The 24,408-nt window shown below is 37.2% G+C and overlaps 1 protein-coding gene across 1 annotated transcript in view; it reads left to right on the forward strand.

The window, feature by feature from the left end:
• LOC122326027 (follistatin-related protein 5-like) overlaps positions 1–24,408 on the forward strand; it is a 74,210-nt gene that overhangs the window by 16,907 nt on the left and 32,895 nt on the right. The window lies entirely within an intron of this gene.

A 24,408-nucleotide genomic window follows, 5' to 3' on the forward strand; every position in this document is an offset into this window, starting at 1 on the left:
TATATATATATATATATTTCAGCATTGTTTTTTAATGTTTAAATGCTCAAGTACATTCAGCAAAATGTGATAGCACTTTAAATAAAGCCTGTATGTAGGTATTCATAATATAAGCTCTAACTCTTTTCATATATCACTGTAGCCAAAATTAAAATGCTTTATAATAGTTATAGATTCCTAGCTACATCTTGCATTGTTTGTCACGTGTTTTAAAGCGTTACAAATTCGAAAGGTGACTGTGATATAGAACTATTAATGAGATCATATAAGGCATAATTAACGCATTAAAAGTCATGTATGAAGGAATGCACTGATACTAAAAATCTGTACGTGTGTGTAGTAAAGGCTGCGTGCGGTACGTGCTTTCTATCACGATAAATATATGTGCAAAGGTTTTTGTAGATGGGATCACCCGGGACAGATGTTAAAATCAGGCCACACAAGCTCTGTACTGTACACTCCTGACGGCTTATATTTCTGCCAGGAAAACCGTGTTATCTGAGACAAGAGAAAAACCAGAGGAGAGGAGATAAGATGGAGCACACGCTCTTGAATAGCTCTTTTGACCTTCTTTATTATATTGCTTGATTTTTTTAATTACACTCCCCAAAGCGAGTCGACGTAACAGGCAGAAATGTTTCGCTCTCCGTATGAATATGTTATATAATCGGGATTGTTTTTCCTATAAGCCTCATTTGCCGTTCGAGAGGAAAATGTTTTCCTCCGATTATGAAAAGCTTTGCCGCGTCTGGAGGGATTCGCTTCCCTGTGATTACCATCCTTGAAGCCTCAATTATTGCGAAAGGCCAGCGTTATCACTGCATTAGGAATTTTAATTTCCCCTCTGAAACCGCAATTTATTGTACGAAGCAGTGCATTTAAAATGCTGATTTATCAGGACTATCAGAGGGATTGCAGGCTAGAGCACGAAAGACATGGAAAATCATCGCAGTTCAGCAGGATCAAATAGATCAAACACATCAAATAGACTGCATTTTGCTTCACGGCGATGTGCAGAGCATTCGGATTAAATAATGGTTCATCGCCGGATGAGAAATTGAATCTGTAGGAACACCAGACTTTTGCTTTTCTGAATCGATGCTGCTTTCTTCTGCTAAAAAGAACTTGCGGAAAACGCACCTGTGCAAAGTCTCCTTCTGGATCGCATCTCTGATCTTTTGCTTTCTATACTGCACGTGCGGTCTTTCGGCAGCCGAACCGGGTGAGGAGATAAAGGTTAACTTTTTTTGTTTCATCATAAGAACAAATCAAGAGAACAAACAGCGCGGTTTGCTCGCAGCACACGGCGGAAGCGACTACGAGAAAGCCAAGCAGGTCAGAGCTGATAGCGAAAAACGCTGGGGAGAAAACGTACTAAACTCGAAATATCTGGCAACCACGAAAGCTTGCAGAGGCTTGTTACCAATGCGCGATAATTAAATCAAACTTATTCGAGATAGATCACCAGCAGGCACATATATTCTTAATAAATCAGGAATGGCAGAAAACGTGATTGGAATATGATTCATCGTGCCGCCCTGGAAAACTGTGCATCACTTAGTAAAGTAGCAGCACGCTTTCCTCAACAACTCAAATGGTTTGAATAATCATTCATGTTTGAAACAAAAAGAGGTCAATGCGCATGAGAACTTTAAGGCTTCGAACACAACGTGATTCCTAATTAGCTATGGTCGCAAACACATTTATGCATTTAGCACACACTAACTGTACAAACATATCTAAAAATAAGCTATTATCATTGCATTACAAGTGTAAGCTTCAGAGTCTATAAATAAAGCATCTTCGGCATAGCGAGGACGCTTTGTGTTCCAGCTCGTCTAATGGAAAAGGGTTCCTCTGCGGCTCTCTAGAGGCCAGACAGGAGTGAAAAACACAAAGGTTTAGGAGATGGCCTCAATATGTGACCTGCTTTTGGCCCGAGGCTTTCATCCCTCTTCCAGAAGCGGCTCTGGCCCAGTCTGGGTTCAGATGGTCCAAGCCGAGACCAGCTCAGGCGGAGATATAGTGAGGAACAGGACGTCCCCAGTTCCTCATCCTGTGCTGCTCTATGTATTATTCATGGACTGGGTGGTGCTAAAACGGACAATGTTTTTTTTTTTTTTCCTTTTTTTGTAGCCTTCCTAAAATAAAACGCTGGGAAGGGGAGATCATCTTTGTTTCTGAAGGTATACAGCTCAGCAGTTTAACCGAAATGCGTAGCCGTTTTGTATAAATCACGATTTATATCATAATTTAAAAAAGAAAAGAAGTATGTGTCTGCACAATCTAAGTATAAAAAGTGGTAGATGGTGGAAAGTTAAAATGGCACATTTTCTTAGAGATAGATGCTATTTGCACAGTGCAGTGCCTTCTATTGACACTATGTAAAAATAGCAGTATTTTATTACTTTTTTTTTTTTTTTTTCCGATATGTGCATATAGCCATGGCTTCTATTTACATGTAACTAACTACTTATTGCAAATATCTGCTCTTCAGTATCGTACTGCATTATAAAATAGTATGTACCTGAATGTGAAAAGGTTTTTTTTATTTCAACCGCTTACAAACTGCAAGAGAACTGGAACTAAACTACCCTTTCTTTAGTGTTTATTGTGTTTAAACTGTCAAAAACACCCATGGTTCACATATATATATATATATATATATATATATATATATATATATATATATATATATATATATATATTTTTTTTTTTTTTTTTTTCATTTGATGAGTACATTTCTTTTTAAATGGTGCATTTAAAAATTCATGTATTGTAGCAAAAAAACAAAATCTGTTTATTGCATTTTTTATTTTATTTGTCCAATATTTTTTTATATATCAATATCAGCAGGTTTAAGGCCACTTTTTAGTACAGTGAGAAGGAAAGAAGACAATCGCCATATAGCTTAATGTGTTGATTAAAACGAAGAAGGTTATAAATATACGAGTGCTGCTTATTTTAAAATCTTTCTAAAATCTTCAGAATTAATTTGCATTTATAACAGCCTTTCTGTTTTAAAATAACTCCTATTAATAATTAATAATTAATACACTGACCTAAAAAAAAGGATTGTGATTTGAAAGGCTGAAATTAGTATTTTATTTAATGATGTGTGTTTAAACCTGTATCTGAACTGGAGATCATGCTTTTTACAGTCATTTTAGATTTTAATATATTACCATTTTTTTATCTGTGCAGGTCTTATAAGAACAGGTTTATAAAGCGTTACATTTGAGTTTAAAAAATCCTGCAGAAACCCTGTGTGCTATAAGATAAACATGATTACATAAGGAAAACAATATAAAATAAATATCATAAAGATGTACGAAACTTTTTTTTGGAGGCCATGATGTCAGCCGTCAAATACGTGCTTAAGTGGACCAAAAAGGATTCTGAGTCCTCTTTCAGGAGCAAGCACAGTGTGAACACAAAGAGAACTGGGTCTGTTTGCACTTGGTCCACTTTAAAGGGACTGGGTTTGGTTCTTTTAAAGTGGACTCAAGTGTGAAAACACCCTTCTAACACTTCATTTTGATGAGTCCACAACATACATACTGACTATCAGAAACTTTGCAAGTATATTTCAACTTATTCTACTAACCCTAAACCCTAAACCTACCTCTGAGAGCCAGTAGACATGTAGTTGTTACTGCAATTTACTCTACGGCAAAAACGCATTTTACTCAATGCATATCAAGTAACGAAAACAGTTACTGCACTTGTGTTGAGATATTACTGTAGAACCCAGTAAGTATTTCAATGCTGGTGCACATTCAGTGTAATTAAGCACTGCTCTTTTGTCATGCACCTATAAAACATTAGCTGCCGCTTCACACTGTAACCAACACCAAACTTCAAATAAGTTGTTCCTCATCCTGACGTTTTTGTGTATCCGTCTCTGTTTTGCTTCAGTTGCTCACTAGTAGTGTTGTCACTGTCAGTGCATCTGTCTGAAGTGCGTGCGCACACACACACACACACACACACACACACACACACACACCACCTGCTCCGGCGCTGCCTGCTGCCAAGCTATGCTGCTTGATCACTAGACGCTCCTGCAGTACTTCTGACGGTCACTGTAATGCCTGTGTGTCAAATCAGTCCTGACATTAAAGCTATATATTGTGGAATGTACAATGTTACGTATAATTTACGCCAGTGATTCGTGTTCATTTTGTCGGCTATTTTCAGTTCAATCATAGTCTAAGGCCTGTTATCATATTTAGTTAACCTCTCTTAATATTAGTCCAGTTGTAATTCGAAAGTGTTTTAGTCTGGTTTTAGTCGATATTGTCGTTCAATTGTGATTGTGTGTTGCGTTAATGATAATTAATGAATCAATCTAAAGCCTAACTTTGTGAGCTTTCTGCATGTTCAGAGGCTCATCATATAAAATGAGGAAAAGTCTCACTGCACAAGCTCTGCTGTGGAGCTGATGATCCAAATCCGATCGCTATTAAATAAAGGAGTGCGGTGGCTACAGTGCACTAAAAAGACCTTTCTGGAGGCTCCTGAAGTGAGGCTTTGTGTGTCTGGCTGCGTGCACAAAAAACAACATGAGTACTTTTTTTGCCTCGTCTGCTTCGAAATCGCTTTGAATGTGTTGATTGAGTATTGACTGATTTTCTTTGTCATTTGTTGTTAATTAGGCCGCTGTCACTTTAAGAACTAAAGCATGGATCCAATATACTGAAGCACATCTGATTTTCTCCCACCCTTTACGTCCACTTAAGACAGAACTGTGTGTTTTTACATACATACCCGCATTCTGACACATAATGGTGTGTCGTTGACTGATCAAGTGCAACCAGATTAAGACCTTTCATCAATATACTTTTACTAGATAAGCAAAATGATGTAATATATTTAGCTTTGTTTCCAAAAAACTAAATTAAGTGCATTTTGCTTAAAACATGTTTCTGCCAGTGGGCTATTTAACACACTATTTTTGGAATATTTGGTAACACTTTAGGTGTCATAATACAGAGTAATTACCTAAATAGGTACTTAGTAGAGAAGTAGCCATTGTGCTTACATGAAATAAAATGTACTTTTTATGTAACAAAGTTACAGAACAGCCTGTAATTACAGTTTGTATTTATGCAAATGTAACAGGCAGCTACTGTTACGCCTATTATTTTAAGTATGCCTGTTTAATATTCTGTCATTTTAATACAATTGGAAAAGTATTACATGTATTTAAGCTGTGTACTAATAAGTTAAATCAAACTAAGGTGCATCTAGATACACATGAAGTACACTTAAGTGCAGTTTTGATACACTTTAAGTAGCTTGTGTGCAATATTATGTCATTTTAATGTAATTAGAAAGGTATTACATGTATTTAAACTGCATACAAAATGGTTAAATCAAACTAAGGTTAGCATAGATAAACATCAAGTACACTTAAGTACTTAATGTAATAAAAAAAAATAAAAGGTATTGCATTTATTTAAGCACATATGTGACAATCTTTTGGCTTCATAAATAGCTGTGTAACAGACTTGGTCTGTAACAAATGTGTAACAGCCTGTTATATCTGCGTAATTACAAACTGTAAGTACAAACGTACATACATGGTAAGTACAATGACTACTACTAAGTACTTACTAGGTAATTACTCTGTATTATGGACACTTTAAAATAAAGTGTTAACGAATATTTTACTCACTCCACTGGCAGAATATTTACTTGTTTTAAGAAAAATGCACTTAGACTAAAAATTTTGCTTATCTAAAGCTTCTTGATTTGTGATTTTTTTTAATATTTTGACTAGAAAAAAGAGAAAAATACTAAGATAAGCACATTTGTTTAGTGTAATGGCGATAGAGATGACATTCCAAAATCTGTTCAAATTCTACTATATACAAACATTTCGATTTTGATTGATTATTATATCTGAAAAGAAATAGCAGTTGGTTATAATGGTTAAGTATCTGTTGTTAATTATAACCTGTAATATCTTGGTAATGTACCGAATGACAGTGTGCCCCGTATTGTCTACAGCATTAGTTAGGGGAGATTTCTTTCCTATTAGTTTCGACATCCGCAGATATCATTCTAAACGATTTGCTATCGCTACCACCTGAAATATATAGTACGAGTCCATCCCTGACATTTAATATGTGGATCAGAGTAGCAGGACACTTTGGTGTATAACACATTTGCAATTGTGTAAATGAAAACTGCTGTTTTCATTGCGTTTCGGACAAAAATAAAAGAATCGATTTCGCTTTTTTCCATCACTCTCTCGATGCGTGCCTTGGCAAGATTTCAGCCCTAACCATTTGCCGATATCTGGGATGTGTCCGATCACTGGGACATCCTGTAATTACATTTCTGTGTGTTTGAGTTACACTGGAGAATTGCTCATCGGTGGGAATATTGTCAGCGTTGGTCAAACGCTTTACTCATTCTAGATTAAGATCAATATTTCTGTCACCTTTGCTACAATCTGTCTCCAATTTTTCCCCAAACACTCTGCGGTTTGCCACGAAGACCACAATAATTACAGTGATCACATGTTCCCATGGCTGGAGAAAGTGCATGGTGATGGATGTCAACACAAAAGCCTTTTTTCTTTTCTGATACACACTCTGCTACGTAGATAATTGGGATCGCATGGTTTCTTGTCACTGGATTTAAGGGATTATCTTCCAATTCAACAGCCGGCCTGAGAGAGATAGTAGAGATAGGAAGAATAGGAAGACTCATTAATGCTGCTGATAAATATAATTCATCTCAGATCAAGGTATCACTGCCCTTCAGAAGGTGACAGAAATTATAATGTTATTATAATAATAAGATATAATTGAATGGGGTACACTTCACCTTCTATGGTCAGTATCTAAATATACACACATTACATTACTCAAAATAATATAAAAACACAAAATAAAATAAAATAAATATATATTCTTGTTTTATCATTGTAAGTTTCCAATGCAACATTTTTACTTTTTGTTTAAAGTTGAAAAACTAACATAACTAAAATGAATACATTATAAAATAACAATGTAAATGTATGAAAACGAACAAAAACTAATGGAAATGACCAAACATGCAATGCGTTTACTAAACCTTGACTGAAAATAAGTTTATTTTTATATTTAATTTTTAAAAATTCAAATATAAAAATAAAATAAAATTCAAAATATTAATAAACATTACAAAAGAATCCTAACAAAATATTAACGAAAGAAAAATCTATCTCAAAATAATATCAACTATATAAAAATGTATCAATGAAAATTAAAACAACCTAAAGCAAGAAAGGGACTCAAGGTTTCAAGTTTGTTCTTTATGGGAACTGAGCAACAGGCAGCACGCAGGGGATTATGGGATTGAAAGCAAAATGAAGCAAGCAATGAGAGCATCAAAAGCTGAGAAATTATCAACTTTATGCAAATGAGTGGCAAAAAAATGGCAGATTACATCCAATCACTGTGAGCCGAATAAGGCAAGCCAAGCTCTGTGTTTCTGCTGGATTTAGTGCTTATTAGTTCATCCAAAAATGTAGTCATCATGCTCAATTTTTATTTATTAACTCTGTAACTAAATGTCAGCTACGTCAACTAATTCTCATTAATTCGCCACTGCTTGTCTACTAACTCCCAGAGTAGACTGTTAGGGTAGGTTTAGGGATAGTAGAATAAGTTGACATATTAGTACCTAAAAGGTACAAAAGCGTACCATTTGAAAAGGTACCGCCCCTGAGACAGCTTTTGTACCTTTATTTCTGAGAGTGTAGATGACATAGTTGCAAAGTTACTTACTCTCAGAAAAACGTCTGTGGATAGTGGACTGTGCAGATAAAAATGTTTCTTCTTTCATGGAAAAACTCAGGAAAGAACCCACAGTTATCTCATTGCTCTGACTATGACTATGTATGTGGCTTCACTATGTATGTAGTTTGGAGGATGGATCTACTAATTGTTCGGAAACACAGAAATACACTAGTAAGCCATTACTTAACTACTCACGGTTACAAATGTACTGTAATGCACTATAATAGTCAACACATGGGGCTTTATGTTATATTGCACTCCTTAATACCTTAACTAGGTCTATTGTTTTTTTTTATACGTTCTGTAAGGATTGCGTTGACATTTATGTGGTACAAATGAAAGGGGTGAGTGGGGGGAACCGGTCCGCGTGAGGAAGAGACTGCTGAATATCTGGGGAATCCCTGTTGCTCAGACGAACACTGACGTAAATGCCATTGGCTCACCATTACCTTCAGGCTCGTCTGGAAAAGAAAGGGTTTTGTGTGAAAATAGCACAGACCGGCCGATGAGGAAACACCCTTGAGAGGTCATCATTATTCCCAGCGGCACTGGGAAGCTATATGCACGAGTCTCTGGAAGCTGGCAGAAGCCTGAAGATCTTCAGTACGCCAACGGTGGCGTCCTGCTGGACCGAACACTGCCGTCTGAATATCGTGCCTCACATAATTTCTCAATCATCTTATCTCAAGGCCTGGGCTGACTGGTAAAGGCAGCTGGTGTCATTTGGCTTTTGGACGCTGTTAGTAAAACAGAAGGTGCCGTCGGGTTTCAGAACTGTGACCGTGAGGCTGAAGCAAAGAGCGCCCCAGTTGCTGCGTATTATCTCTGATTACTTCAGCACTTGCTAGGGCTGCTGCCACATGGTTACTCTAGAAAATCATTATTAATTTAATTAAATCTGCCCGGGGAGGTGTAAGAAACCACTTCCTTGAGATGCTGTGTTCGGCTTGATGGGAGCTGGCCTGTGTTTCTGCTTCATTGAGAGGGCGGCCAAGTCTTATGGCAGAGGCACCCAGCATTTCATCAGATTCATGCAGAGCAACTGCTCTTCCTCGGGTTTGTGTGCTGAACACGGTGCTGTACACAGATAGAGCGTAGTCTGTTACTGCTTACAAATAACCTGACAAAAATTGTAGGTAGAAACGTCATTCATTACATGATGCATTGTAGATGAAAAAGTATCTTTTTGGCCTAAGTAACGTGAGTAACATAATCAGATTACTTTTTCAAATAACTAGTACTTTTCCATTTATTCACCAAGTTATGGAATAAAGCAATATTGTAATGCATTATCTTGCTTCCCAAGTGGATTTGAATCATGGACCACCATTCATTGCAATTCTTTTTTTTTGATTCTTTATTATCAACAAGTTAATTAAACAAGCAGGGCTTCCTATAGGGTTTATAATGAGTGAAAATTGAGATTTAAAAAAAACCCATATATTTCATGAATTGATTTATCTGTTCATTTATTATTCATTTTTAAAAATGTTTTCTATATCACCCAGCTGTAGGAAATTTAAGCTTGTAGATGTCAGCATAAAACTGCTACTGTTCATTTAGTGGCATCTGACTGGAACAAATAGAGATCTTGAGATACTGTTTTTGAACGTATACTGTTAATAACTTGACGTGCTGCCTTAAAAGCATAGCGAGAGCCCTGGCTGTGCAGCATAATGGCCATATTCTCCTCCATGTGACGCAGAGGTTCTCTCAATGTACAGTGGCTTCATGCTGCCAGAATCCTGCCTACAACATCTGCATTCCAGTGCAGGGCTTTACCAACAAAACAAAACAGCTTGAAATACTAAGCAGGTCTGGAATTAAGGCGGATCATCACGTCAAAGATGAATCTTAAAGCTGTTTACTTGCACTCATAAATGAAAGCAAACAAGCGTGACAACTAGATGCATCAGCAGGTGTACAAGCATCTGGTCAAATTCCCTCTGGGTCCCGAGTACATTACTTATTGAGATATGCATTATTCACCGGTGTGTGAACGTGTGCGTGTGTGTGTTGTCTGAGGTTGGCACGGTCCCCTGCCATCATCCTGGCAAAATGCTGAATTCATCGGGAGGAGGAGATCTGTTTTAGGAAGAACACCAGCAAAGTGAAAGTGTCACGGGCTTATTAAATCATGCGGCGATGGGCCGCCAGGATCAGACCGCGTTCACGTTCATGTTCATGTAAGGTGACAGGGTTTGAAAGCCACAGCTGCTGGAACAGAAGGAAATCATCACGATGTCAGACGCGAGAGGGCAGAGATGACAGGTAGCCGTAGCCCTGCTGTACTGGATGACTGTAGGAAGCACGTTACACCCTAATCCATACTGTTATTCAGAGAGGGTTCAGAGACATCCAGCCTCTGGGTGTCCTTCTCCGCGATCGTAACACACACCGTTGATGAGCCTGTATGCTATAAGGAATAAGCAACATGTTCGTTGCAGCTAACTCTCTAATTCATATGATGAAGTTAGTGGGACCTTTGTAGCCTGGCTCACATTACAGGAAGCAAAAATCTTGTTGAGCACCTTGAACGGTCCTGATGTTCACCGTGGGTTATCTGGTAACATGATGGAACTGTGCACCTGTTCGCAAACAAATCAGAGCCCGATCATATCAAACATGGTTGATATTTGTTTAAATCGGGGTGATGATGGTCAGTACTTTCACAATAGCCAACGCACAACAGAAAAACAGCTGCTGAGTTCTGCATTAACACGTGTCTGAATAACGAGTCGAAAACATATCACAAGCGTGAGGTGAAAGAGGAGTGTTGTGAATGTAGCGGGTGAGGACAGAAAGCTGCTAGCACACTAGCTAATGTAAACATCACAGACATATCAACAAGGATCTGCCGTGTGAGATCATGTGAGGCGCTCCCTCCGGTATGACAATCCTAACAACATCTCGTAGTGTATGATGCGACACAATGTTGAAATCTTGTAGCATGTGCATGTTTAAGATTTGATGAAAGATAATCTGCAAAGATTCTCCATATGTGTGTGCTGAAACCGGATTTCATAATCGGTTAGGATGTTAAAACTCTTTTGATTGCGTTAAATGTTGGTCGGACGTTTGTTACGAACACACTGTAAGATAATACATTATACTTGCCTGCATTGTCTCTGAGAATAAAATGCTCGGCACTGCTGTGTCTTTCAATAAAACGGTGATACAAGATATTATGAAAAACTGGCAGCATGTTTTGAACAAACAAAAATGTTGTCTTCATTCGCTCCGACTCAAGTAGTTAAAAATCTACTTCAGCCATGCATTTCTCGCTCAGATCTGTATGAAGGATCTTAAAGTTTTTACTCTATCCTACAACAGTATGACCCTTCATGGATGGACAGACATGAGTTAATTTTTCTGCGATGATAACATGTTAAAGTTGTTTCTAGGAGAAATCATGAAACCACAAACACCAGGATTATCAAAGGATAAAAGAGAATGATTCAGACTTTTTAAATGGGGTGTGAAAATTGACCTTCAAACTCGCAGTATATTTTTATCAACCTGGTCTGGTCTATGAACCTCTGTGCACTTTTTGTGCTGTACCATTGCCTTACTGCAACCCTAAAACTACCCAATAATGCAAAACTGATATAAAAATGGATTTGTTGATGCAACCGAGCCGTTTTAGCCTCCGTTTTGTTGAACCGTAGTTACGAAGCTCCTCGCCTCTCAAGTACATGTCTGTACTGCGTGAGCTACCATCTACAAAAAACCCACAGATATGAAGCTGGAGATGCGTGATGCTAATGTTCAAAAGCATTGTGAGCGCCATCATGGGGCTCGCTTGTGGATCTCATGGAGGGAATGGAGACGGGCGAATCCCTTTCTTCTTCCTCTGCCACGGGATCCAGCGCTGCCTCCCTGAGTTCGGAAGCATGCTCTGACGGGGCGGTTTCTTTCCCCCAGGGAGCGCTCAGGTTGTGGTCCTCTAAAGAGGGCAGGGCCAAGGGTGCCGATGAACCCCCGCAGTCACCACGGTACAAGGAGCTTGTGGAGGTGATAACTCGCGCTGTGGCCACATTAAATCTTGAGTGTCCTGTTGAGAAGCAGGCTGAAGCCTCGAGAAGCAAGTTAGATGAGTGTTTCTTGAGGTCTAAACCGTTCCCTCCACTCCGGGCCTTCCACGATCTTCAAGCGGAGATCTCGAAAACATGGGGAAGACCGTATCCGCCCCGCATCTTTACTCCCTCGTCGATTACAGCAATGTATCCGGAATCAATGAACGCAGGTACAGAGCGCTCCCCAGGGTTGAGCAGACGCTTGTCTCCCGGGGCACCATTGTCTTTTAAAGCCCCGGTACTGCCCTATAAACTGATCCTGATCAACAGAGCACTTGATGCTTATGTTCACAGAGCTGGTGGTGTCCCCAAAAGGTATTCCCAAATTGTATGAAGCAGCGTCTTATTCCCTCTGGGAACTAGGGTTAAATACGTAACCTTGAGACGGTTTCAAATATCGAAGCATATTAATATTGTTTTGAAGTCATAACATGATATTGTTCAAAGTACTTGTGGGAAAATTACACTTTATTAATTGAAACCCTGTAAATGAGTGTGAAAAGAAATAAAATGTATTTTATTGACTCTAGTGTTCATTTCTTTTGGAAACTGCGTGATATTTACTTTACGTATTTTGTGTCTCCAAGTTAAGTTTGTGACATGAGACAAGTAGATTTTTATTGTAGAGCAACCTCTCACGAGTAAAAATCACGTATGTAGTTTTTTGATTATCCATTTCATAACATTGAAATCCATTTTTTAAACTTGTGTAGTTTTGTCGGTATAAATTAAATAATACTTTAAAATGATTAGGTTCATTTGGTTTTGCTAATGTATTTATTTAATTTTTATTACTTATGTGTGTGTGTGTGTGTGTGTGTGTGTGTGTGTGTGTGTGTGTGTGTGTGTGTGTGTGTGTGTGTATTTTCATTTACATGTTACTACTTCTAGGTTAGCATTTCGTCAATGCACTTTTGGAAGATTGATTTCGGCATATACTGTAATTCAAACTGTATTCTATTTCAGTCTCATATCAGATTGTGGCCCTTTATTCAGTTGTCTTTCTTTTGATGAGTAATGTTTGCCTTTTTATCTAGTTTTATTAAGTTCTCAGTTTCAAATGATAAATGTGCAGATCTCCTCCCTGTGACTAAAACCATCGCTGAGCAGAACATGAAGTAGAATAACACATTTGACAGACCTTTTCATGTGTAATATTGCTCAAGAGACTGGCAATTATATTTTGGCAGTTCTGCTCCATTTAGAAAGGTCCAGAGCACTCTTGGGTTTGACGTGTGCTTATGTATATAAAGTTTGTCCTAGCTTATGCCCTTGCTCATGTGATCTACCCAAGTAGGACGTTCATGAGTCACTGTGTTACAATCACTACAAAACTACAACATTTTATTGTACAAAATATCATAGTCCTCACAAACATAATGGATTATACATAAACCTTCATTTTGACTTTTTTGTTAGTAATGTTGAATGACTAACACTGTAAACATGTCCAATTAGTTGCTACATGACAGTCAATTATAAAATTACAACAGTGTGTGGATGGGTTTTTTTCTTTCTCTCTAGTATTCCACAATAAGTCTCTTCTCATTACTTTCAAATTAATTTAAGAATTGGTTCAGAAATCATACTTAAAGATTCGTTTGTGAATCAGACCGAATGGACTGCAGCAGTTCACTGATTCAACGATTGGGTCAAAATGACCCCAAACAAGGAAAATGTGAGCGTTTGCGACTGAAGTTAGTAATGCTGGATTTTAGTATTGATTATTGTAAATGAAAACTGTTCTCAAAATATGAATGCATTGTCTTTTAATACTTTTTGTAGTCACATATTTACATTTAAATTCAGTTGTTCGTTACTTAAAAAATATTATAGGGTGTGTAATTTGCGCACTTGAATTATCAGTAAACGAAATTGATATTTCAGTACGCTTAACTTTGATGTTTTGATAGTGTATAATGTTAATAGAATAAAAAAGGTCGCTTTTTTGAAGATCAGTACATGCTATTTGCAATATAATACACAATGTGTGTGCTAATTTTTCTTCTAGTGTTGGACAAATTTCTAGAAAAATAAAACATTCGATTACTTTGTATTTTTAATACTTGAGGACATTAAATAAGGTACTTTTGAACTCCTATGAAAACATGAGTATGTATTATTTTTCTGGAGTAATATCCTGTTAGAGAGCAAATGCGAAATTTCAGAATGCACATTTTTTATTTGTAGATAATCTCCAACTCGAACAAACTCCAGATTCTAAAACTTTTGTGTCAGATTTTCTATCAAGATGCCCATTACTTTGCTAAAATGGCTGTCAGTTAATGCAGAGCTGGCTTTGTCTTCAGTTTCATTGATCTTAACCCCGCGATGCTTATGTGACATCAATAAATGCTTACGTTGCCTAAAAATTAAATTATTACCCTCATGTTGTTCCAAACCTGTATGACTTCCTTTCTGTTACCTTCAAATGAGCTTATTTCATGTTCATCAGAGGAAATAAACCCATACAGGTTTGAAACAGCTGAAAGGGTCAGTAAATAATGACACAATATTCATATCTTGATTGAACTACCTTAAAGACTTGTTTTATAGTTGCTGTGCCAGTCAGTGTCAGTGTGTTTTCGGATGAAAATGTAGAGTTTCTTTGCTCCAGAATCCTGTAAAACGAGTTCTCTGTTCAGTGTGTTAATTGGATGTGTGTTTTCATGTAGTAAGTTCCCTTTGGAATAATTGAATGAAAACAGCAGTCTCGTGAGACCGACTGTGGTGAAGCAATTGACAGCCTGTCGAGAAATCCAGGGCCACAGGAAGCTTGCGAAAATCAGGAGAGACTGAGTTTGACATCTGTATTTTTGTTCTACCACTTCATTTGCGCCTTCACTCTGACATCTCACTTTAGGAAGGTCTCCGAGTGCTTGTGTATTAATCCTGCAGCTCTCTGAGCTATAATAGAAATGTCTCAAATATGTTTACATGCATGCTAATAATCCGGTAATAATCAGATTAAGAGCTCAGTCAGACTGAAAGCAGTTGAATCAGATTCGGTAACATCCTGCGAGGCCACTGCGCTTGTTTATTCACAGAAAGAGAATAAATAAATGAAAACGTTCAGTAAAGTAGACTGACATTTTGCATTAGAAGTTCCTGATATACACATATACTGTAGATAAATGGCAGCTCTGCTTGTCTTTCAGTGACTGGTACACTGACATTTCCTTACGAATAAATGTAAAGCACATTTTTCCAATATTTGCTAAATTGAAGGTACCTACTGTATAAACATTGCACTTTATGAATCTGCAGTCAGACTGAATTCCTCAACTCTGTCCTATTTTTAGCAACTGTTTTCTTAAAGCTTTGTTTTTATATTTAAAAAGATGTCAAACGAAATCCAATACAATTTACTTCATAGTCATTTAACAGGATTAAAAAGCAAATGCATCTCATTTGCTATTAAAGAAAAAGAAAGGATTTTTTTTTTCATGAAGAATAAAGTGCTAAGCACACATCATCCATTGTTTTAATGTGCAATAAAGGATTACAAACCAATAAATCCATAAGGACACATGCATTTTAGTATATCAACGATTTTAGTAATGTTACTATTGTTGTTATTTTTCTGTAACACTTTAGTATAGGGATTAAATCTCACTGAAAAGTAATTGCTTATTTTTATGTATAGCTTTAACATATTGTATTTAGTGCTTGTAAAGCATATAATCTGCATGAGAATATTCCATATCCCTAATCCTACCCAATACCTAACAACTAATTTAATAACATTTTTTTTTCATTCTCTTGTTCCTTTGTTTTTCTTATTTGTTTTCCGGTTCTCATTTAGTTAATTGGGTTCATCGTTATCACCTGTGTTTATTAATCATTCATGTGTTGAAGTAACTTTTTGTATACTCCTGCGTTGCATACAATAACCAATAATCATCAATAAAAAAGCAAATTAGGAGTTGTAGCTGGTAGTTTATGCTTTTTATACTATAAAGAATTGGAATTAAAAACAAATTGTGACTGACGAAAGTTGTATTGCTAGTTAGTTAGTTAATACTGAGAATTGAAGTTTTGTTAAAATAATAAAAATAACACATTTCAGCCTTTAAATAATTTGAAAGAAAAAGATTAATCAAAATGATAAATCATAGGCATTGTTTTCTGTTTCATAAACAGGCTATCTGAAGGTGGAGATTTATTAGAATGAACATGAACTCCATTTACAGTTCATGATTTACATCAAAAAGTATAGTTCAATTTAAAACTGGTCTGAACAAAAAAGGCAGAAGTGCTGAATAAAAAAGGAAATTCCAGCGTCTGACAGTAGATGGCGCTTATGAAACAGCAGAAATAAACAAAGCAGCTGCTCTTATAAACACTGCATTATTAGGCAATGCATGCTTGTAATAAATACACCACTTTTCTCAGAGGACTGGATATGATTTTCTGACAGTGTTTTTGAGACAGTGAGAGCGGTTTGGCAATCTAATGCACCCATCATAGTTTGAATGTAAGGATAGCTGGCGCTGACATCGCTTATCCTGCTTAAAACGATTATAAACATGAATGACGTACAAACGTATGTTTTCAAAAACCAATCCCGTCCCTGTAGGGCTTGACTTCCTTGGCTCTTTGTCTGGTTATTATGTCTCAACAATGGCGGTATAGTGAAGTCCTTCGGCAGCTATCTGTAATGTTGCTTTCTAAGGGCACGAGTGTGTCTTTGCTCAGCTTCTTTCATTCCAGCCTAATGGCAGTGTTCAGAATGAGATACTTTTGTCTGGGTTTTAATTAAGAGTTCAGTCAATGGAGCCCAACTTCCCTCATTGTGTTCAGATTAGCCAGCCGACTGATGATGAGGATTGTGGGAGATGAAGCTGGCTCCGGGGGAAACATGTGTTCATATTATCAGTCAAAGCACATTTCCCCCTCTGTCTCTCTGGGTAATGGAGCACGCTTTGAGGCACGATATTAATTGAAGGAGAAGAAGCTAAAAAAAGGCCGAAAATGGAGGTATTGGCATAACATTTGCACAATGCATGAATTCAGAGCTTGGAGAGCGTCCTCATGCTGCGTTTACAGCTCACCAGCCGACAGCTCACTGGATCGTTTAAAACATGTCATCCCATCTGATGCCACGCAGCTAAATGAGGGTCTCTCAGTGTTATAATGTTCACCTGACAGAACCAAATGGAGCCGCTCAGTTGAAATGGCTTAAAGATGGCAGTAGGGTGACTGTAAAATATTGTTAAGTGGTTCGGCATTGTTTACCTGCCCTCCCTATGTTCCTATTTTTTGACTATTTTTGTTTTGGCCAGAGAGTGGTTAAGCGATACATCACCAGAGCCGATATATAAGCCAGTATTTGTCATTTTTTGATGATCAGCATTTGAACGGTCCATTATTTTACAGTCTCTGTTTAACAATTCTAGATAAATTAACTAGGCAACATGTTTAAAAATATTACCTTTTATATTAAAAACAAGCAAGTAACATTAAAGTAGCATAATGCATTATTTTCCATAAAACGTACTTACTTTTTAGGTAGTAATGAAATACTGTAATTACTTGTAGAAAAAAAAAACAATAAAACGAACAAATCCCCTATTTCACTCAGAAATACATCACATTAAACATGAAAAAAATAGTTGTATCGTTTTTTCAAGTCAAAAATGTCTTTTACTATAATATCACTGAACCAAACTCTACACATCAGTTTATACCAACAAAAGCAATTCAGAAAAAGCTAAGATAACAAGTGCTGGTAACCAATTTTAAAGGGTCTAGGAAATAAAATGGGTAGTTAAAGCTGTTTAAATCGCTAAAATGTTGTGCTCTGTCAAGCAAATAACCTTTTAAACACAGTAATAGATCAGCTTCGGATCTCTTCCATTGTGCTAATTCATAACGGAGCGTGTGCTGACATGTCTGTGAGGATCTGTCCGACACCGAGGGACACGTTTGACCCAGATAGATTAACAAATGAGACTCGGTTGTGGAGAGCATCATCTGCGTGTGAATGCTGATTTATTAATTAGATCGTTCATTAGTTCTGCTCCCCAGCCGGTGCCTTTCTCTCACCCTGTTTACCTGAACGAGTCTGGAGCCGTTCATCAGTCTAGAAGCCTCTCTGGGACGGAGAACACTGAAGAGTGTTTCGGATAAATGGACGTCTATGTGTTGAAATGAGGCGACTTGTTCTGAGGTGTCTCTAACCTTGACTCTGAAGAGAAAACGTGGAATTGCATCTCCTGATATTATTGCTTTTTCTGAATGCTCCGTATTATGTGTCACTGAATCATATTCTCTAGTGATTCCCGTGGGGTGAATGGGAAAATAATGGCTCTGACTCAATAGCAAAGGGAAAACCATTCAAATAGTGACATATCAGCCATATTTGCTGCTGCTATTGATAAAAAAATGGACAAGTACAATAGTTGCTGAGAGACTAACACTCATAATATATTTTTGCTCTCCTTAAGTTGCGTTAATCATATAAACATACAGTAACTTCAAAGTTAAAGGGATACTTCACCAATTATTTACTCATCCATAGGCCATACAAGATTTAGCAGATTTTTAACTAAAACGAATGAAAGAGAAAGAAAAATGTTTTGCTGAAACCGTAGTCCTTGGTGATTTGTAAAATGAGAATAAGCATTGAAAAAAACATGAAATAAGTCACTATGAGAGTGAAAAAAGGCATATCAGGCAACAAGAAATGAATAAGCTTGACTCCTGACAATATACTGAGGTCTTATGAAGTGAAACAATTGGTCTGTGCAAGAAACTGAATATTATTTACAACATTAATACCTATAATTCAGAGCTATGGCAGACTGGGAAATCTGGGAATCTTTTTTGCAAACTGGTTCATTCTAATAGGTTTCAATAAGCGTGATAGTAACATGAATTTCGTTCAAGTGCTGAGTTCACACATGCGCACATTCGTCATTTTAAAAACAACTGATTCAAAACAATGATTTGTTCATGAACTCTACTACTTGTCTTGGGCTCTGTATGACAGATAATAATGTTGTGAATAATGTTTAGTATTTTGCGCAGACCAATCATTTCGCTTCATAGGACAGCGATATATAATCAGGAGCCGTGGGGATTGTTTTGTGTTTCTTGATATGTGTTTTTTGCGCTTCAATTTATACTTAAGCGCCACAGCTGCCTGTTAGCATTTTATAAACCACCACTGACCAAGGTTTCAGATAAAAGCTTCCTTACTATTCTACAGAGAAAAAAAGTCACCGACATCTTTGATGGCCTGAGAGTTAGTAAATTAATTGTCATTTTGGCGTGAGCTATTACTAAAAAGCTTCTGATTCGATTGCACAGTAACAGTAATTTCTATACAGGTAATATACCCAAATATACATGTATAACATACACAGACGCATTGATAACTTGCATTGATTTTCATTTTTAAACAGATGTGGGCCTAAGTTGTCTTTTCACGAGTATGCATGGACTGTAGTTCTCCACAAAGACACCTTGCCCCGCTCTCTCATATCTTTGCATTATAATTGCGCACTCTGATGGCTTCCTGTACACAGAACGATCCGATGCGTCCAGCAGCAGTTGTTAGTCCATTTAAAACCCAGAAGCTTCCAAAGGCTAAAGGCTGAGTGCTATCGATTGAGCCCTGGAAGCGCTGAAGTGCACATACAGTGTCCCGCAGCAGCACACGCCGATGCTGAGACTGTAATCAAGCCCCGCGCCGCTCCTCCTGCTCTTAATCCATTTAGTGCTTGACAGCCGTGCAATTGTTTCCACCTACAAACGCTTTGTCAGGTGACAGATCTGAGGTCAGGAGACTGCCAGGTGAGTCTCCCTCTGTCCTGAGGGGGATTTATAAGGTTATTTTCGAGTTGTGTAGCGCCTGAGAAGAAAAAAGGGTTCACCTTGGTGCTTGTGTTGCGTTACGCCACGTCTTGCTCAGGTGTGAATGAATAAGAAGCATTTATAGCTGGAATTTATTACATACTTTTGAAGTGGCAAATGCTGTATTATGATCTTAAATGCCATGCCTGACAGGATAATAGCAACCACTAGTTGAGACCTAAATATGCAGCGCTTCTTTCCTGAAGCTTGTGACATTTATCCACAGGGATTAGCCGTATTGCTTATAACCTTATATGTGTACAGAAAACCACTGTCTGACTGTCAAAGGCCAGATTCTCACACTAATATACTGAACTAAATGGATACATAACACTTCCGCTTCCGAAGAGATTCTTCTCCAACTTCAAGAGGATTCATTTTCATTTGTGCGTTTCATGATTTGCTCTCAGCAATTATCACAGGAAAAGCTGTTTGATCACGCTGCCGTACAGACGGCGGAGACATTGGCAGCACTGTACGGAAAGAGATTGTCAGGTGATTTCAGAAAGTGCTTCGTGAATGAACTGGTTTTACGGAAATACGATTTTAACGTGACTACGTTCGGTTGCGGCAGTGAAAGTCATTTAGGGCAGATCAGGTAGAAAGAGCTCCTCGGGGTAATGACAGCACATTATTATTGTGTCCTTACATGATATAAAGGATTTACATTCATTAAATCTAATGCAGCTGGTTTTATGGCAAGCCATTTTAACATTTAATCATTCAAAAGTAATAGTGTCTACTCTGTTACTAGTATCTAATCTTTAGTTACTCATCCTTATTACTACTAGTAGGCTTTGCTGCTTATTCATTAGATACTTTTTTCTTATTTATTAGATACTTGTACTGATCTATTAGATATTACATTCTAGTAATTAGATATTAATACCTATTATTAGATACTAGTAGTACTTAATCATCAGATGGCATATATATATATATATATATATATATATATATATATATATATATATATATATATATATATATTGTAGGATATACATTATATCATATTTCCGGGAAATAAAGTCAGAATTCTGATATAAACTCACATTTCTGAGTTTTTTCTCACAACTCTGACTTTTATTCACCCTCATGTTTGTTTACCATTTTGAGAAAAGAAAAGAAAAATAGGGGAAATAGAATTGTGAGAATATCCAGAATTGTGAGATTTTATTATTAATCAGTGGCGAAACAGGCTTCCATAATTGTGACTGATAACATAATTCTGACATAATTCTAGGAAAAAATCTGTGATTGTTAAGATAAAATAATAGTTACAAGTAACGATTACAAATTATATAACTATTTAATAATTAAGCACTAATGCCCAATGAATTACTACTAATATTTATAACATGTTTCTAGTAGGTAACTAAACTTGTAAATACTAGTATCATATAAGTAAAACTGGTATCTAATAAATAATATCATTAGTTACTCTTAGATAAACACTAGTAGTGATGAATGAATACTAGTACTTCATAGAATAGATACTAGTAGCTAAGAAGTAAGTTTTAAGGGTTAAATGTCTAAATGGCTTGCCATATGTTTGAAACAGAGAATTTACATAATCACGTGTGAGCTTCTGTATGATCATAAATGGGTTTTATGTAGATTTTATTCAATGTATTCACCATAACTGATTGATCATACATGTTCATGCATGGCGTCCTGCTGCGTAACTCCAGTGGAGGATGTCCTGAACATCACTGATCAGTTATTCATCACAGCGTGGCTTCACGGGCGTCCCGAAACACTCAGGAACAGAAGAGCCTCTGCTGATTACTCTGTGAAATCTGCTGTTTGATTAGATAACACATCTTTACATTCCCATCAAGTCTGCATTAGTCACGCAAAGTGCCAATGAACTTTTCTTTCTTGATAGAAATGAGATGTAAACAGAAATATGTTAAAGGTCAGAAGACACGCTGTTCTAAAGCTCCAGAGAAATCAGAGAAGCTCGCGATCTAAAGGCCGTTGGGTAGCAGCGTGAGACGAAGAGAAACTGATGGGACTGAACCTAATAGAGAACTGGATGTTTTCAGAGGTCCGGTGTTTTAAACCGGAGCTCTGTCAACAAGCCATTGTAGCGTCTGCTCAGCCGTGTGATTTGACTGTGCTGTTTAACCTTAAAATTGAGTTGAGTTTATAGTGTGTAGAGTTATTTTTGGGGGCCATCTAAACCAGTTAAATACAAAAATGGGTTTACAGTATAGTCATGCATATTTCAGAGCCAATACAGTACCTACCTGTTTAGCGACACACGAAATACGTACTCATCATGTTTCCCAAAGAAGTGAACACTAGAGGCAGTAAAACACCTTTTATTCCTTACACAAATTAGATTCCTTGATTAATAAAGTGCCATTTTCGCACAGTTACTTAAAGAATATCATGTTATGATTTCAAAACAATATTATGATTTGAAAACTGATGCTTTTGAACGTTAGCATCACACATATCCAGCTTCATATCTATGTGTTTTCAGTCATCTATGGATTACAGAGAGGCGAGGAGCTTCGGTTCAATCCAGTGTTCGACAAAATTAAGATAAAATGATATGGTTGCATCAACAGTTTTGCATTTGTTAACATCCGTTTAGGGTTGGATTTGATGTAGGGATTATTTCCAATATGACACAGCATTAACTTTTAGCAACAGTCCACGGATATTTCAATTCTGAACCGCTGCAATACCTATACCGACGTAATAAAAAGGTTTTAGTGCCACTCAGTCGACAATTTTCTTTGAAACTCCAGCAAAATCTTTTTATGAGACCAGGTTGGCCAATATAATACTGACAGTGCAGTTTACTGAATGAAAACTAAATTAAAATTTAACTTAATGAATGTTTAGTAGACAAAAAAATACATTTTCATCCAGTAAAGCAGCTTTGTGGTTTGTGCGAGCGAAAGAGCAGAAGAAGATCTATACCGTAGGAGACCTGTGTGAGACCTTTCATGGAGAAAAAAGGATATATTTGAGGATTAACTCAGATTTATGGCATGTCATAACAATTTATACGTTCCAGCACTGACCTTTCCCTTTGCACTTGAGTGATAGATGTACTTCATTACCATGTTTGAAAAGAACCGAACGGAACACCTTGCTGTCAGAGTCGTCCATTATTGATCAAGGTGGGATTGTGGGTAAAAAGAGAAGACTTGTGTGTGGAGACGACCCTGATGTCATGTTAACAGACAGGTTTGACATTGGGGTTATGTACTGTACAACTGTGCGCTGCAGGAGAACACGGAAATATCCTTTGAAAGGCAAAGCAGAATGATTTCTCGTGTAATGACGGATGTAAAGAATGATGTAGTTTCCATAAATCTACAGATATTTTAGCATTCTGAAATATTTTAAGAGAATTGTCACACATTTATGGTGCATGAGTAATAATACTCGGCAACAATAATACATGTGCATGTCAAACAGTATGTGAGTATCTAATTAAGTTGTCTTTCTGCTGTTTAATATCAAGCTTATCCTGCAGTTTAGCGACAGTATTATAAGTTTTAGTACATCCTCATTAACTCTGTGAGGAATATCAAAATGCACATTTTTGTATTCGTTTTTCTTTTAAAAACATGGAAATTCAAACTGAACACAAAATTCAGTTTATTGATTACACTACTGCACATCAGTGAGCTACTGTAAGACTTTTCTTCTTTCCGTTTTTTACTTAAATTTAAATTTGCATTGTTGCATGAAGTTTTCTACCTCGACATATATTTAATTCAAATTGTGCATGTTCGTTTCAGCAGTGTTTGTGACTTATTCTGTAAACATGTTCATCCTGTACACACACAGATCAGTTATTTATGGGAGCGCAACTGCCTCTTCCGAATGAATTGACTCCTGAAAAATGCAGGTTGTGGCAACATCGTTTGCAGAAATACTATGAGAGGCAAATGGATAATGATATTCAAACACGTATCAAAGATGCGTCTCTTCTGTATACATGTGCAAGAAATCACAGGACACGGGGGTACAATTCAACTCATTAGTGTTGCCAAATCTTGCCATGAAAAAAAAAAACAGCAATAAGAGCAAGCCCGTACTAAACTCAAATCCAAATGCATTATCTTGGAAATAGGCCCCATAGTAAAATATCACGATCGGCACCTGCCTACTTTATTAACTCTATAAAATAGATCGCTTTATGAGCTGAGCTCAAACCAACAAGCCCATTAAAGCTTAAAGGTGCTGTATGTAGGATTGACACTGAGCGATTGAACTAGGTATTGCAGTCCAAATACAAAATATTGGAGACGCCCCTCCTGCTTGATGCACACGGAGGTTGCCAGATTCCCACTCAGAACACTTTCGTTCGCCAGCTCCTATGACTGAAACGAAATACGTTCTGTTTTCCGCCAACTGGCACCCCTCGATTCCAATTGGTTAAACTGAGAGTGGGCGGGGTTTCTAAACAAACTAAACCAGAGGCTGACTTTCCTGGCCGGAACGTACATTTTCAAAGGAGAATGAAAGACTGTGTCATTGTTTTGTATGTTAAGTGGCATGTTTCTTAAATATCTGCAAGCACATTATGGTATTTGTGTGCTTTAGTAGAAAAATCCTATAAACAATAATAAGCAGACATGGCAACCCCTTTCAAAAGTGCACTCCGCGAAGCAAACATCCAAACGTAAGCAAAACGCACCGGCTCT

This window comes from Puntigrus tetrazona, chromosome 21 (genome assembly GCF_018831695.1).
Source record: "Puntigrus tetrazona isolate hp1 chromosome 21, ASM1883169v1, whole genome shotgun sequence".
Taxonomy (NCBI): Eukaryota; Metazoa; Chordata; class Actinopteri; order Cypriniformes; family Cyprinidae; genus Puntigrus; species Puntigrus tetrazona.